We start from the raw sequence: 14986 nt of genomic DNA, 5'->3' as shown, positions 1-14986 counted from the left end.
ATCTTTAATAATTGATTCCAACATTTTCCCCATTACCGATGTCAGGCTATAATTCCCTCTTTTCTCTCTCCCTCCTTTTTTTAAAAGTGCGGTTACATTAGCTACCCTCCAATCGATAGGAACTGATCCAGAGTCTATAGAATGTTGGAATATAACCACCAATGCATCCACTATTTCTAGGGCCACTTCCTTAACTACTCTGGGATGCACACTATCAGGCCCTGGGGATTTATAGGCCTTCAATCCCATCAATTTCCCTAACACAATTTCCTGATTAATAAGGATTTCCCTCAGTTCCTCCTTCTCAGTAGATCCTCGGTCTTCTAGTATTTCCGGAAGGTTATTTGTGTCTTCCTTAATGAAGACAGAACCAAAGTATTTGTTCAATTGGTCTACCATTTCTTTGTTCCCCATTATAAATTCACCTAATTCTGACTGCAAGGGATCTACATTTGTCTTCACTAATCTTTTTCTCTTCACATATCTATAGAAGCTTTTGCAGTCAGTTTTTATGTTCCCTGCAAGCTTACTCTCATACTCTATTTTCCCCCTCCTAATTAAACCCTTTGTCCTCCTCTGCTGAATTCTAAATTTCTCCCAGTCCTCAGGTTTGCTGCTTTTTCTGGACCTCAAATCTGGCACCAAGCTTATGGTCTACAGGGCAGTAGTGATGTCCGCCCTCCTACATGGCTCAGAGATGTGGACCATATACAGTAGATACCTCAAAGCGCTGGAGAAATACCACTAATGCTGCCTCCGCAAGATCCTGCAAATCCCCTGGGATGACAGACGCACCAATGTTCAGTGCAGTGCTGCCATCTGTACAAACTCCTTCCCTCACTTAAAGTGAAAGGCCAACGATGGGTTCAATCAATCTTCATGCTGTCGCTGGGGAGCCGTGGGGCCTGTATGACTTGCATTACAGCCCTAAGCATTCTAAGAGAGTGGAGGGTTGAAGAATCGTGGGGACAAAAGCAATCAGAAGTCACCAGACTGGGAAGAGTAATAAATTTTGCCCTACCTGACCACCATTGTCTTTAAATATCGCTCACCATGCGGCCAACGCCTCCTGCAGCTGTCGCTGTTGATGCCAAGAAAAGCTGCAGGGGGCGGGAGCGAATTTCACATCTGGAGCGCTGTGCGCCGGATGACGACACAATCTACGGGTCGCAAGAGCGTGAGGCGATAAGTGTTAGCGCCCCAATGCAAAACCACCAGGGACTTTCACAGGCGTCGGTGAATTCGCCGCGCCGGTAACCCCTTAGCGCCCCATTACCGCCCCCCACAGGCGCGAACGCGAGGCGCAAACCAGGTGAATTTCTCCTCCTCTGTCTTTTGACGCAGTTGCTACTATGTTTTGCTTTAACATAATAAGCCAATTTCGTCCAAATGTTAAGGTGAAAATAAAGTTATTAAGCAACGCCTCGATTTCAAAATTCTCATCCATATTTTCAAATCTCCTCCAGCCCACAACCCCCCGAGATGTCTAAGCTCCTCCAATTCTGCCCTCTTGAGCATCCCTGATTATAATCGCTCAACCATCGGTGGCTGTGCCTTCTGATGCCTAAACTTTTCTATTTTTCTACCTCTCTTTCCACCTTTAAGACACTCCTTAAAACCTACCTCTTTGACCAAGCTTTTGGTCACCTGCACTTATTTCTACTTATGCGGCACTGTGTCAAATTTTTATCGCATAATTCGCTACATTAAAGGAGCTATATGAATACAAGTTGTCGTTGTTGTTCAGAAAATAAAACAGCCAGATTTGGTTTCCATTATTTTCTATGCAATTTTTTTTTTACAATGACGCTTTATGTTTTCTCATTGCATTGTTTACATTGCCAAATAGTGAAAAGCAGAAAAAAATTGGACATCAACCTCTTTAATCCGTGCACTTACAGTAGGTAAGCAGGTGCTGTCAGTGGGTAATCCACTACAGATCTTCAAGAAGGATATGGGGAGGGTATTGAATTGGCATTACAAGCAAACAAATGCATTACAAATTAGCTTAACCATCTTTTTTAAAAGCTAAAAATTAAATGAGGAAATTTTAACCTCACCCACTTGTAATAATGCTGCCATGAACTCAAACCCAGACCACACCTTGCACAGGGTTATTCTGTCCATTCGAAATGCTATGTGTTTAACACAGTTTCATCACTCTCCTGGTCGTTCGGTTAGATACAAACAGCTTCTTCAACCCTATATTTTTCCCTCAGGCACAATTCTGTTAATCCCCTAATCTTCACTGCAGATTATGCAACCTCACACTCCCCCCACCTCTTCACAAACAGTTTGTTCAACAATGTTCCGGGTCATTATTAACCCACTAAATGCTCACCCATATCTTTTCACAATGGTGCTAGCAACTTTCATTTCAGAATTCTCACTAAGCACCAGCGAGCAAGGCCAGTGTCCTGTCAACAGAGGGGAGCTCTAACGACTGGCCAACTCCACAGAGGAACATGGGCGCTAAAGTTGCAATAAATGTCAATATCTCAAAGCAGTAGTTCAAGTCATGACAGGCAAGCCAACACCTAAGGAAATTAACATAACTATGTGAGATTCATAGGGAGGAATTTTAACCCCCAAAAACAGGTGGGTTGGGGCCGGGTGGGAGGTTGAAGTGTTAAAACTCTGAATCGCGACCCCAATCCGCTCCCAACCTGACAACAATCGGTGTTAATTTAGGCAGAACGGGGCGGCAGCCAATCCGCTCTCAGCAGGCAAGGTGGCACTTTAAATTTTATAATGAGGTTGCGTGCCTCATGCTGATCCACCATTTTAAATTTAATTGTGGTAGTCCAGGTTTCCTAGGCCTCGGGGAGGCCAGCAGCTAAAGGAAGGCGAGGACTGTTGGATCCAGGGAGTAAGGGCCTTTATACTGACCTGCTGGTCCAGGGGGTATGGGCCTTTACACTGACCTGCTGATCCACAGGGTAAGAGCCTTTACACTAATCTGGTGGATGCAGCCTTTCTGCCTTGCCAACAACCAATGATCGGACACCTCCCCGACCCTTCTGCTCTCCCACTAACCTCTGATTCCCGCCCACCCCTCTCCCCTCAGCCTCCAATCTAACCATCAACCGATCTTCTACCCCCAATCCTGGCCTTCCAACCCCCTCCGACAATCCCCGACTCCCTCCGACAATCCCTGGTCCCTGACCCCCTGCGACAATCCCTGGTCCCCGACTCCCTCCGACAATCCCTGACCCCCTCCGACAATCCCTGGTCCCCGACTCCCTCCGACAATCCCTGACCCCCTCCGACAATCCCTGGTCCCCGACTCCCTCCGACAATCCCTGGTCCCCGACCCCCTCCAACAATCCCTGGTCCCCGACCCCCTCCGACAATCCCTGGTCCCTGACTCCCTCCGACAATCCCTGCTCCCCGACTCCCTCCGACAATCCCTGGTCCCCAACCCCCTCCGACAATCACCGACTCCCTCCGACAATCCCTGGTCCCCGACTCCCTCCGACAATCCCTGGTCCCCGACCCACTCCGACAATCCCTGCTCCCCGACTCCCTCCGACAATCCCTGGTCCCCGATCCCCTCCGACAATCACCGACTCCCTCCGACAATCCCTGGTCCCCCACTCCCTCCGACAATCCCTGGTCCCCGACCCCCTCCGACAATCATCGACTCCCTCCGACAATCCCTGGTCCCTGACTCCCTCCGACAATCCCTGGTCCCCGACCCACTCCGACAATCCCTGCTCCCCGACTCCCTCCGACAATCACCGACTCCCTCCGACAATCCCTGGTCCCCGACCCCCTCCGACAATCACCGACTCCCTCCGACAATCCCTGGTCCCTGACCCCCTCCGACAATCACCGACTCCCTCCGACAATCCCTGGTCCCCGAGTCCCTCCGACAATCCCTGGTCCCCGACTCCCTCCGACAATCCCTGGTCCCCGACTCCCTCCGACAATCCCTGGTCCCCGACTCCCTCCGACATTCCCTGGTCCCCGACCCACTCCGACAATCACCGACTCCCTCCGACAATCCCTGGTCTCCGACTCCCTCCGACAATCCCTGGTCCCCGACCCACTCCGACAATCACCGACTCCTTCCGACAATCCCCGACTCCCTCCGACAATCCCTGGTCCCCGACTCCCTCCGACAATCCCTGGTCCCCGACTCCCTCCGACAATCCCTGGTCCCCGACCCACTCCAACAATCCCCAACTCCCTCCGACAATCCCTGGTCCCCGACTCCCTCCGACAATCCCTGGTCCCCGACTCCCTCCGACAATCCCTGGTCCCCGACCCACTCCGACAATCCCCGACTCCCTCCGACAATCCCTGGTCCCCGACTCCCTCCGACAATCCCTGGTCCCCGACCCACTCCAACAATCCCCGACCCCCTCCGACAATCCGTGACCCCCTCCAACAATCCCCGACCCCCGGCCCACTCTGACAATCCCTGACCCCCGACCCACTCCGACAATCCCTGACCCCCGACCCCCTCCGACAATCACTGACCCCCAACCCCCTCCGACAATCCCCGACCCCCTCCGACAATCTCCGACCCCTCCGACAATCCCCGACCCCCGACCCCCTCCGACAATCCCCGACCCCCTCCGACAATCTCCGACCCCTCCGACAATCCCCGACCCCCTCCGACAATCTCCGACCCCTCCGACAATCCCCGATCCCCTCCGACAATCCCCGACCCCCGACCCACTCCGACAATCCCCGACCCCCGACCCACTCCGACAATCGCCGACCCTCTCCGACAATCACCGCCCCCCTCCGACAATCCCCGACCCCCGACCCACTCCGACAATCTCCGCCCCCCTCCGACAATCTCCGACCCCCTCCGACAATCCCCGACCCCCTCCGACAATCCCCGACCCCCGACCCACTCCGACAATCCCCGACCCCCGACCCACTCCGACAATCGCCGACCCTCTCCGACAATCTCCGCCCCCCCCTCCGACAATCCCCGATCCCCTCCGACAATCCCCGACCCCCGACCCACTCCGACAATCGCCGACCCCCTCCGACAATCTCCGCCCCCCCCTCCGACAATCCCCGACCCCCTCCGACAATCCCCGACCCCCGACCCACTCCGACAATCACCGCCCCCCTCCGACAATCCCCGACCCCCGACCCACTCCGACAATCCCCGACCCCCGACCCACTCCGACAATCGCCGACCCTCTCCGACAATCTCCGCCCCCCCCTTGACAATCCCCGACCCCCTCCGACAATCTCCGACCCCTCCGACAATCCCCGACCCCCTCCGACAATCCCCGACCCCCTCCGACAATCTCCGACCCCCTCCGACAATCCCCGACCCCCTCCGACAATCCCCGACCCCCGACCCACTCCGACAATCCCCGACCCCCGACCCACTCCGACAATCGCCGACCCCCTCCGACAATCACCGCCCCCCCCTCCGACAATCACCGCCCCCCTCCGACAATCCCCGACCCCCGACCCACTCCGACAATCGCCGACCCTCTCCGACAATCTCCGCCCCCCCCTCCGACAATCCCCGACCCCCGACCCACTCCGACAATCTCCGCCCCCCTCCGACAATCCCCGACCCCCGACCCCCTCCGACAATCTCCGACCCCCTCCGACAATCCCCGACCCCCTCCGACAATCACCGCCCCCCTCCGACAATCCCTGTCCTCGACTCCCTCCGACAATCCCTGGTCCCCGAACTCGTCCGACGATCCCTGGCCCCGACCCCCTCCGACAATCCCCGACCCCCTCCGACAATCTCCGCCCCCCTCCGACAATCCCTGTCCTCGACTCCCTCCGACAATCCCTGGTCCCCGAACTCGTCCGACGATCCCTGGCCCCGACCCCCTCCGACAATCCCCGACCCCCTCCGACAATCTCCGCCCCCCTCCGACAATCCCTGTCCCCGACTCCCTCCGACAATCCCTGGTCCCCGAACTCGTCCGACGATCCCTGGCCCCGACCCCCTCCGACAATCCCTGACCCCGACCTCCTCCGATGATCCCTGGCCCCGAACCCCTCCGACGATCCCTGACCGCGACCTCCTCCGACGATCCTGGCCCCGACCCCCTGACAATCTCGGCCTTCCTCCTCTCTGCTCCCCAAACAGCCTCTCAATCTGACTGGCTGCAGGTGAGAAACAGATAAATAAAATGTAAATCAGACCCTGCCATTAAGTTCAGCAGGGCCCGCGGAAAACCCATTCTCCCAGCTGTCCCTATCCGCATTCCAGCCCCCATCAACGCTCCCTACCTGCCTCCTACATAAAATTCCGGCCATAGCATCTAACCCAATGAGGGAAAGGTTCCAATCATACATCAACTTTTTGAATTAATCCTTTGGTCAGTCTACGTCTGCTCAATTATAACTGACATTAGAACCAAGCATTCAATCACAGCACAACCACATTTCGAGTCAAGATTATAGTTTATTTGTTCAGCCAGGTATCTGATAAGCACAGAAACTCATCAGAGTGCTTATAAAGCTCCAAACTCTATGGGAAATCCACACAGGTTGAGTTTATGTGTGTCAGGTCTGGAGTCTACAAATTGACCATGTAGAAGCCTGTCAGTTTATGCTGCTAGGAAATTGAGCAGTTAAAACCACTCAAAGTGGGGGCAAGTTTCCTCCAATTTATCCAGTTAAGACCACCCTTCCTGCTGCGCCATTGGCTTTAAGGGTTACTGTGAACCATGTGGAAGAACCAAAGCCTGCAATGTCAGGTCTACCTCTCCAGCCTCATCAATAAGTCAATATAGTTGGTCAACCAGCACTGCAATGCTCTGGAGGTTCCCTCGCAGGTTCCCTTGGCAGGTCGGGGCCTTAAAAGGAATGGCGAGCGGCGGCCTGGGAGCAGCGTGGCTGCCACGACCTGCGAGGGAACATCTGTGGCAGGTCGAGGCCTTAAAAGTGAGCATACCACTCCAGGGAGCATTGTGAGCTGGTGCAGGAAGGAGACGGTTGTGAACTGGATTGGACGTCACTATAATCCAGGTCAGTGATTGGAGCATGGACAGCTCCAGCAGGAGCGGCGAGGTTGGGGCGCAGGAGCGGCGAGAGATTGCAGAGCGATGTGATCAGGACCCAGGAAAGGCGCGAGTTCATGGCCCAGAAGAAGTGTGGGCCCAGGGGCAGCACGGGCCAGCCCACACTGCGATATGTGTGTACACTAGGTCTGCGCAGCAGAGCTGGTCTCCAGTCGTCTTGGTTAATCCTTGCCACTGGACCAATACCAGCTCTGTCAAGCCCGCGTGGTGGCTGGGGTGCAACAGTCACCACACGTTAAAAAAATCTACGCACAGGCATCTTCCATCCTTAAATATGTAGTTCAGGACTTGGAATATTAGGTACTTCATTGAAACACCTGTGAACTCATTGAACACATCCCTTTTTGGCGTGGAAGCAAGTCATCCTCGATCCGAGGGACCGCCTATGAGAAGAAGCAATAGAGCTATGGGATTATTTATCTGTCACAGAGGCAAGACTTAATTCCAGTCTTCCATCAACCATCTTGGTGCCACCTCAATGCCAAGGAGATATTGCTAACTCTCTCACGTGATAAACACTCATTGATCACTAGACAACTAACAAGGTTGAACCCTTGCTGGGTGACCAGATACCATTAACTCTTAAATTATGACATGGGTGGCTATCTTAGATTATGCATGTGTGCATCAAATACTATGCTGTTTATACAGAATTTCCATCTATCGCCTGCAGCTAAATCCTGCAGCGCTTTCCAAAAGGTTGTCACACAAGGAACTCGACTGATTGACAGCTGCCCACCACTCAGGTACATTACTCAGAATATGTGCGATTGACTCATTAATGTAACATTTGGTTGCAAAGATAGTTTGTTGAAACAGCACAGCGTTTTTTCCCCTGCCAAGAATGTCCTGTGGCATTATAAGGGTTAATTTGCGTTTATTCTTTCCCCACTAATTTTGCAAAAGGCATCTCCGCTTCTTGTAATCAGCTGTATCTCCCCAGGACACGGCAGACTTGCTGGAAGTACTTTAGCTGTCCAAGACTCTGCAGCAAGGAGTATAAAATTACCCTGAGGGAGGATGGTGGTGTCATCCTCAACTCACGGGAAGCTTACTAATTTGTCCACTAGTCTGTCAACATCCCAAAGAAAGCAAATGTTTCAGCCAAACTATATCAAACAGCCACAACTGCTCCCAGGGGATGTCTGCACTCCACTGGGTTGGAAAGTCAGATCAGTGACCCCTGTGTTAGCAATCTCCACACAGAATTGAAGGAAATGGTGACACTGCTAACAATGAGAAGGTCAAACGGCTGGCGGCCGTTCTGTGACCCAGACAGCTGAGGTCAAGGGCTTCAGGTAACGTCAGGCTTAGGACTGAATGTGGGCATGATCGATCTGTTCTAACAAATCAGCTTTGGCCAATTAAGCTCCACATGGCACACTGCTTCTCATTGCAGGGATCCTGACTTTGAGGCAAGGAGTTAGACAGCACTCCTCGTAAATACAGCTCTGAACATGCTGTAACAAATTAAAGCTGAAATATCTGGGACACAGAGTTGTCACAGCCTAACCAGTTCAAAACAGTGACATGAACAGGCATCAGTCATTTCCAGTGGCTAACTAGTTGCAGCTTTCCTCTAGTGTGAGAGAAGTGTTACATCATGTGTCAACTTTATTTTCTACCCCCAATCATAACACATGTTGCTATTAATCCTCGAGGGAGGAAGGTATTATGGGGGGGGGGGGGAATAGTTCTACAAATGCACTGCTTGACCCAACTGCTCCTGTCGTCCTCGAGATCAGTAAGAGTGACAGATGTGATAGTCAGCCTATCATGTCACTCAGTGAACCGTGCACTGTGTGGGAAATAAGAGTTCATGCTGCAGGTAGGTGGGAGTGTACAGGTGTAATCTACTCAGCACAACCACATTTAAAGTGCTCTGGAAACATCATGGTACAAGTGTAATATAGCCATTCCACCACCAGCACCCACATTTAAGGGATGCCCTCATCTTCCCTTCTTGTTGTGTACCTTGAGAATGACAGCACGCTGATGAATGCAGCACACCATAATGAAGTCTCTTTTTAACTGGACAAAAGGTCACATGGACAAAAATAAATCATCCCTTATATTCTTCATTATACGTAGTATACTGCAGTCATGATTTTCCATCTACATCGTGGTACTTTTATCAAATCGCAATACGATCAAAACAAGGATGTTTTCATTTTAAACGGACTGCATTTTAACCAGGATACAGGCCCGCATAACCCTGAGAAATCATTGTACTTTTACAGGTACGAAAAATGTATAAACAATTTTGAACTGCTCCTGGATGTTTCTCTGATCAGATGACTATATTTGCACAAATCAGTTCAACATTTAATGTTAAATCTATGGTTTAATTTCAGTCCTCATCAAGTTGTTGAGTGAAATTAGCAGGGAAAGGTTTCAAGAAGTTAGCGCTAGTTCAAAAAACTATTAAAAGGATTACATTAAAGAAAAACAATGGCTCAATTTCAATATCGGGATTAATGTTAGCCCCACTCTAATCATTAACTTGTTTTCATTGTTTGAAATTATTACCAAACCAGCTGAAATGCGACAAGAGAACGAGTCTAAAAGGATTACGTGTGAGTTGATCAATAGAAGAAAAAAAGACAATTAACCAGAAAGGCTATTACACCACATCAGCGGTCAGATTTTGGTTTCGCTCAGCACATGCTGACTGCTCACCCCATTGCAAGGGTACTGATTAAACCACATCAAAAGGAAGGGTTTTTGTGCTCCTCAGCACAGAACAAGGGTACCACGCCACACTGCTATGGGGGGAGGTTGGCACTACATCCCAGTACCCAGTACCCAGTGATGTATGATGCAGCAGAGTTCCTCACTGAATTACTGAGTAACACTGCCGGTGGCTGTAGTGCAGTCTGTTGTCCAGACCAACCTGCGCTCATGGCTGGATGGAGAAAGAGGCAGTGGGCAAACCTTTTGAGCAGAAGGACAATCTGTCTTAAAAAATCTAATGGAATCACGATGAAATTCAAGATTGTCACACTGTTTTTAAATGAACAGTTGCAGAGTTGTAACATTAGCAGCAGTTAAGAATGATCTTATTTTTTACTGCATCCTACCTTACCATCAAAAGTGCCCACTAGAACAGCAAATGTCCAATGGAGTAGATCGCTGTTTGTAGGAATGGCACCTGTATTCCATTTACATTGTTAAATAATCTGTAAAACGCACACATTTGTGGATAAACTAAATATCTGTATGATATATAGAACAAAGGGGAAATGTTACTAACATGGTCAGAGACTGATGTCAACAGTTCCAAAACAAGAGACCTTGCTACAGATTAAAACTTCACTTGGGTTTTGGACCAGTGACCACCTATATTTATTCACCTGAGTGCTGAATTCTCCTCCTCCACCCCAACCCCAACAGTAAACGTATTTGCCAAAGGCACTGCCTGGAGTCTTCCAACCTTATATACTAACCAGCAACCTCTGGTAGAGTCTTCACCTCTCTCATCTATTGTACTTACGGAAGTGCAAGATTTTAAATAATTATCATTTTATTTAGTTCAACCATAGCCTCATAAAGTACTTGATCGATTTTATTTGTTTTTAAAGGGGGGAAAAAGAGGATTCCCAAAAAAATCCAATTAAAGAAACATAATGCCGATATCCGAAACATGACCTCTCCTCCCCCATGTCACCCCCTGGAAATGTGTTGACCCCCTTTAAACTAGAGGAAAACAAAAGTGGCACAGGAATCCAGCAGGTGTTACCAGTGTCACTGTAGTCCTATCTGCTGGCCACTGGTTAAGTACTGTTGATAAGGCGAGAAGTTTCTTGCAATAAATCAAACTCATTATTGCTGCTAAAGTCCGCAAAATAAAGCTGAACATTTTAAATCATGTGATTCAAACTGGTAAGGGAAAATGTAAATATATTAAACTGCATCAGATCGGCGTTTATACAATAGTTTGGGTAATTACGCTGACACTGCAAAGCTTATACTGAGTTTTAAAGCATTTTTTTTTTAAACAAATTTGAAAAAGCTTCATTTCCCCGAATTCACTCTAATTGTGGCAAAAAATAAAAGCCAGCAGCTTAGGAACAGCAACGGTCCAAAACTTTTCAGTATTCTTCACTGCATTGCAGATGCCAGCCAACGAATCACAGGCATCCTACACGTAGACAATCAGCTTTCGATGCCAAGCCTAGTTCCACTGGCAACCATTATTGGCTCCGCACAAGTGCCTTAATCTCTCTTGGCATAAGAAGAGCAAAATGGTGGCTCGCAAATCAATGGTACAGAAATACAAACAGGCACAAGAAAATGTTTCCGTGCTCTGCAGAATACATTCATTTTAAACCAAAAAAACGTTGCTTTTTTTTTGTTGTCCTACATCTCGAATCATGCAAATAAATGAAGGTTTTCTGTGCCATCTTTCAGAAACACAAGCCTGCAACTGAGTGCTTTCAGCTTTCTGTCTTTCTTTCTTTGATTTAGGCTGCGGTGCCAAGAATGGGCCATTTTCTCGACAGTTTCTCTTCCGTCGTACTACCGAGACAGTGCCACTTACATGAGAAGACCTTTGCAAAATCCAAGCCATTACGATGCCATGCACAGTGTCTATGAAATAAATTACCTGCATTATAGAAGAAATTGTTGAAACAGCAGAGCGTTCATCAGATGTACATTTTCTGCCCGGTTAATAAACTTTTGCTTCAAAAAATCAAGCCACAGGGAATGCTTTAGTGTGCAATCCTTTTTGTGTGCACATGTACATGGGGTAGATGGAAAAGAGGAAAGTTTCTAAAGAATTAGGTCATGCCACGACATGTGGAGCAAATTGAAAATGAGGTATGTTTTGCTTAACAGCTTTTTTGACTGAGTGAAGCTACAATAAGCTCTGAATTCCAGTCGTTGAATGAACATCACATATTGTATTCTCTGTACATTGCCAGATGCCCTAAATAAAATACATTTCTGTTTAATATAAAAACTTAAATGCCTGTTTTTTTTTTAATCCTAACATTGTGATGGTTATTTACTTCTTAAACAAAATAACTTTCAATGGCATATGTCATATTAATTTGTATATACTGACTGCAGCAGAAGGCTGCAACAGAAAACTGTGGACCCAAGAGTTTGAAAAATGATTGTGTGTACAATGACAGGTGAGCTGGGTTGGGAAGAGGGGGAAAGAGGACCAAGAAAGACAAGCTTTGAACTGCGGGCAATGTCCCCTAGTGCTGTCAGAGATGGTCATTGATCGGACCAGCACAAGGAGCCATTCAAGCTGGCTGACATGGACAACGCTGTTTCTTCTTCCCCTCTCACTCCTCCTCAGTTCCTTCATGGCGGCTGCAGCACTAGATAGAGCCCCTATACGCCAAAAAAGTTATTTTGAAAAACCATTTGACATAGACAAGAAACAGACTTTCGAAACTGCTGTATGAGCACAAGTGTCTTTTGCAGCATTTATTCCCCGTGACTCTATTTTTAGAATTTTGTACCATGTGCTAACAGATCGCACTCAGGGGAATGTATGAGCATGACTTATACTTTTATACAAAAATGAAACTGCAACATGCCCACAGTCTCTGCAGCATTCGGCAATTTCATTCCAGTAATGCAGTATCAGCCCGATGCAACAACTGGCACGAGAATGAAAAGCGCATCTTCTAAAGGACAAAGATGAGGAGGGCAGATAAAAACGTGAAGCATGTACCATCTCTTTACAGCTATTAAATCTAGGTTATTCAGCAATGACCAATGGGCCAGACAGACAGCTTGCATTCTACAATATTCTACCATGCTATGATTATTTTAATTGGTATCTTCAGACATTCTAGAGATACTTTACAGACAGCTTGCACTCGATTTAAGTAATCGTGAGCAACGGATAGATGATGAACTTGTGTATCACTCAAATCATTCTGATCAAATCTACATTCATAGCACTGACGAACTGCCCATATTCTCACTGATTGTTTACTGTACGCTATTCCCAGTTTAACTCCAATTTCTATCTTCAGCTACACAAATTCCAGCAATCAAGCATTATAAACTTTTACTTCGACATTTCATTTGATTATTTTTTTTTCTAAATTAAGGTACCGGTAATTGTTTCTGCAGTGCGAATTTGTGAATATACTAAAAAATAAAAATTGACATCGTATGTCACTCTCACTAACTGTAATAAATAAAAGCAGTAACTACGAGATGGCTTGAACTGCAAAACCTAAACTGCAGACTAGGAAGGAAGGGGGCTAAAGACACAGGAAAAATTGCTTCAACTGTTTATGTTCCATTATTGCGCTGAAGCATTGCAGAACAACATACATAGACAAGTAGGCACAGGGTTTGAGAAATTGTTTCTGGAAAGAGATGTATAAAACTGTCTTTCAATAAACCAGGCCTCATTCATATTACAGAAAGAAGTTTCCCAGATACAAAGCCCATTGATGCTGGATGTTACAAATGATGGCAGATTTACTAAGGGAATGTAAATGTTGGTGGAATTATCGAAACACACATTTTACAAATTTGAAATTAAACTGCTGAATTTGCATTCCAAGCACTATGTACGCCATCATAAACCTGAGCATTTTCTTTGTATGTGTGTGTGTATCGGGGGGGGGGGGGGAGGGGTGGCGGGATTGAAGAAGAATTAATTTTTTCCAACAAACATATGCCCGCTGGGTCCCTTCCTGTACTATCTAATAAACCAAGTGCCCCCCTATAAACACTGGCACTACCGAACTTTCAGGATCTTATCAACTCCTAGTTTTATTATACAGATATGGTTTGTGCCGGTGAGAAAGAATGCTCAGGAAAATGAAAATGACAGCAGGCATGTCTTGGTGAAGCTTTAACCTCGGTACCCATATACAGCTCTTCCATTGCATGATCACTGCATGTACTCTGAAAAGCAGCCATCCAATAAAGGGCCTCATCACAGCTTTTCAAAATTGGCTGGTGTCTAGTCTTTATTGTAGCCTTTAACTACGTATCTCCTCTCAAATGATAGGGAATCAAAACTGGAAACAACATTGTGTGGGAAAGCAATGAAGGAACCCAGTGATGAATGATTGGAAAAAAAAGTAATTTCCTCTTTAAGAGAAAGGTTGGCAGGTGACAATTTCAAACAGTTGAGGAGGCTCTCACTTTTATTGAAAGGTGTCAGACAGACTTTTCTTTTGTTTCCTGAACATTGTGAGAGTCATGTGACTGCTTCGACAGGTCTCCCACCCCGGCAACCAAGACGGCGCCTCACTAACTGATCCAAAAATACAGGCTGCGCACGGCACAGTGGGAGGATGCAGGTTCACATCCACTACTTTCACATGGCAAATTGCTGCAATTGCCCAGGAAGCCTAGAGGAAGATGTAAGTGGAGGCAATGCATCTCCCTCATAGCAACAGGGGAGGGCTGGGGAACAACTGGACATGTCAACTGCAGCCAGTCTCCCTGTGGTTAGTTAAAGACGGCCATTGGCAAAGATGTGGCCTCTCAGCTAAAATGTTATATTACACAGAAACCTAAAGAAGGGAAAGAGAAAAACAACCGATTAAAAAAGATACATAAATTATTTCAAATTCTTTTGAAAAAGAAACCTTTCGAGAATTTTTGTCAACCACTGAAATCATCATGGAAAATGATTGGCTGAAAAGTAATTTTTAGCCCATCTTTGTAAAAGGGCTTTCAGCATTAACATTTAAAGATGCACTTCTACCTATGGCTGCAAACCCAAGGGAAAAATCTCAGCCCAGAAGTAAGCTTTCAATCAACTGCTCAAATGAAAAGTGATGAGCATGTCCCATTTCAGTTTTACAGTCAGCTTTACATTTATCTTCAAATAGTTAATATTTGTGAAATCATATAGGGTTAGATAAACTTAGCATCCTGTATTCACAAGACCACTTTCCCATCAATGATCCCATCATATTTTCCATCTAAAAGTAAGGCCTGTACCATGATGTGATTAGTACGAATTCCGG

The 14986-nt window shown here is 47.6% G+C and overlaps 1 protein-coding gene and 1 long non-coding RNA gene across 5 annotated transcripts in view; one reads left to right on the top strand and one right to left on the bottom strand.

Moving 5' to 3' along the window:
* Positions 1–11942, top strand: part of LOC139270041 (uncharacterized) — a 134841-nt gene extending 122899 nt beyond the window's left edge. The window contains exon 3 of the long non-coding RNA XR_011594396.1: positions 11490–11942. This is a non-coding gene — a long non-coding RNA (uncharacterized lncRNA). The remainder of the gene's footprint in view (positions 1–11489) is intronic.
* Positions 1–14986, bottom strand: part of LOC139269995 (nuclear factor 1 B-type-like) — a 368148-nt gene that overhangs the window by 345896 nt on the left and 7266 nt on the right. The window lies entirely within an intron of this gene.

The sequence above is a fragment of the Pristiophorus japonicus genome, chromosome 1, assembly GCF_044704955.1.
Source record: "Pristiophorus japonicus isolate sPriJap1 chromosome 1, sPriJap1.hap1, whole genome shotgun sequence".
Taxonomy (NCBI): domain Eukaryota; kingdom Metazoa; phylum Chordata; class Chondrichthyes; family Pristiophoridae; genus Pristiophorus; species Pristiophorus japonicus.
This window is presented reverse-complemented; position numbering and strand designations above follow the sequence as displayed.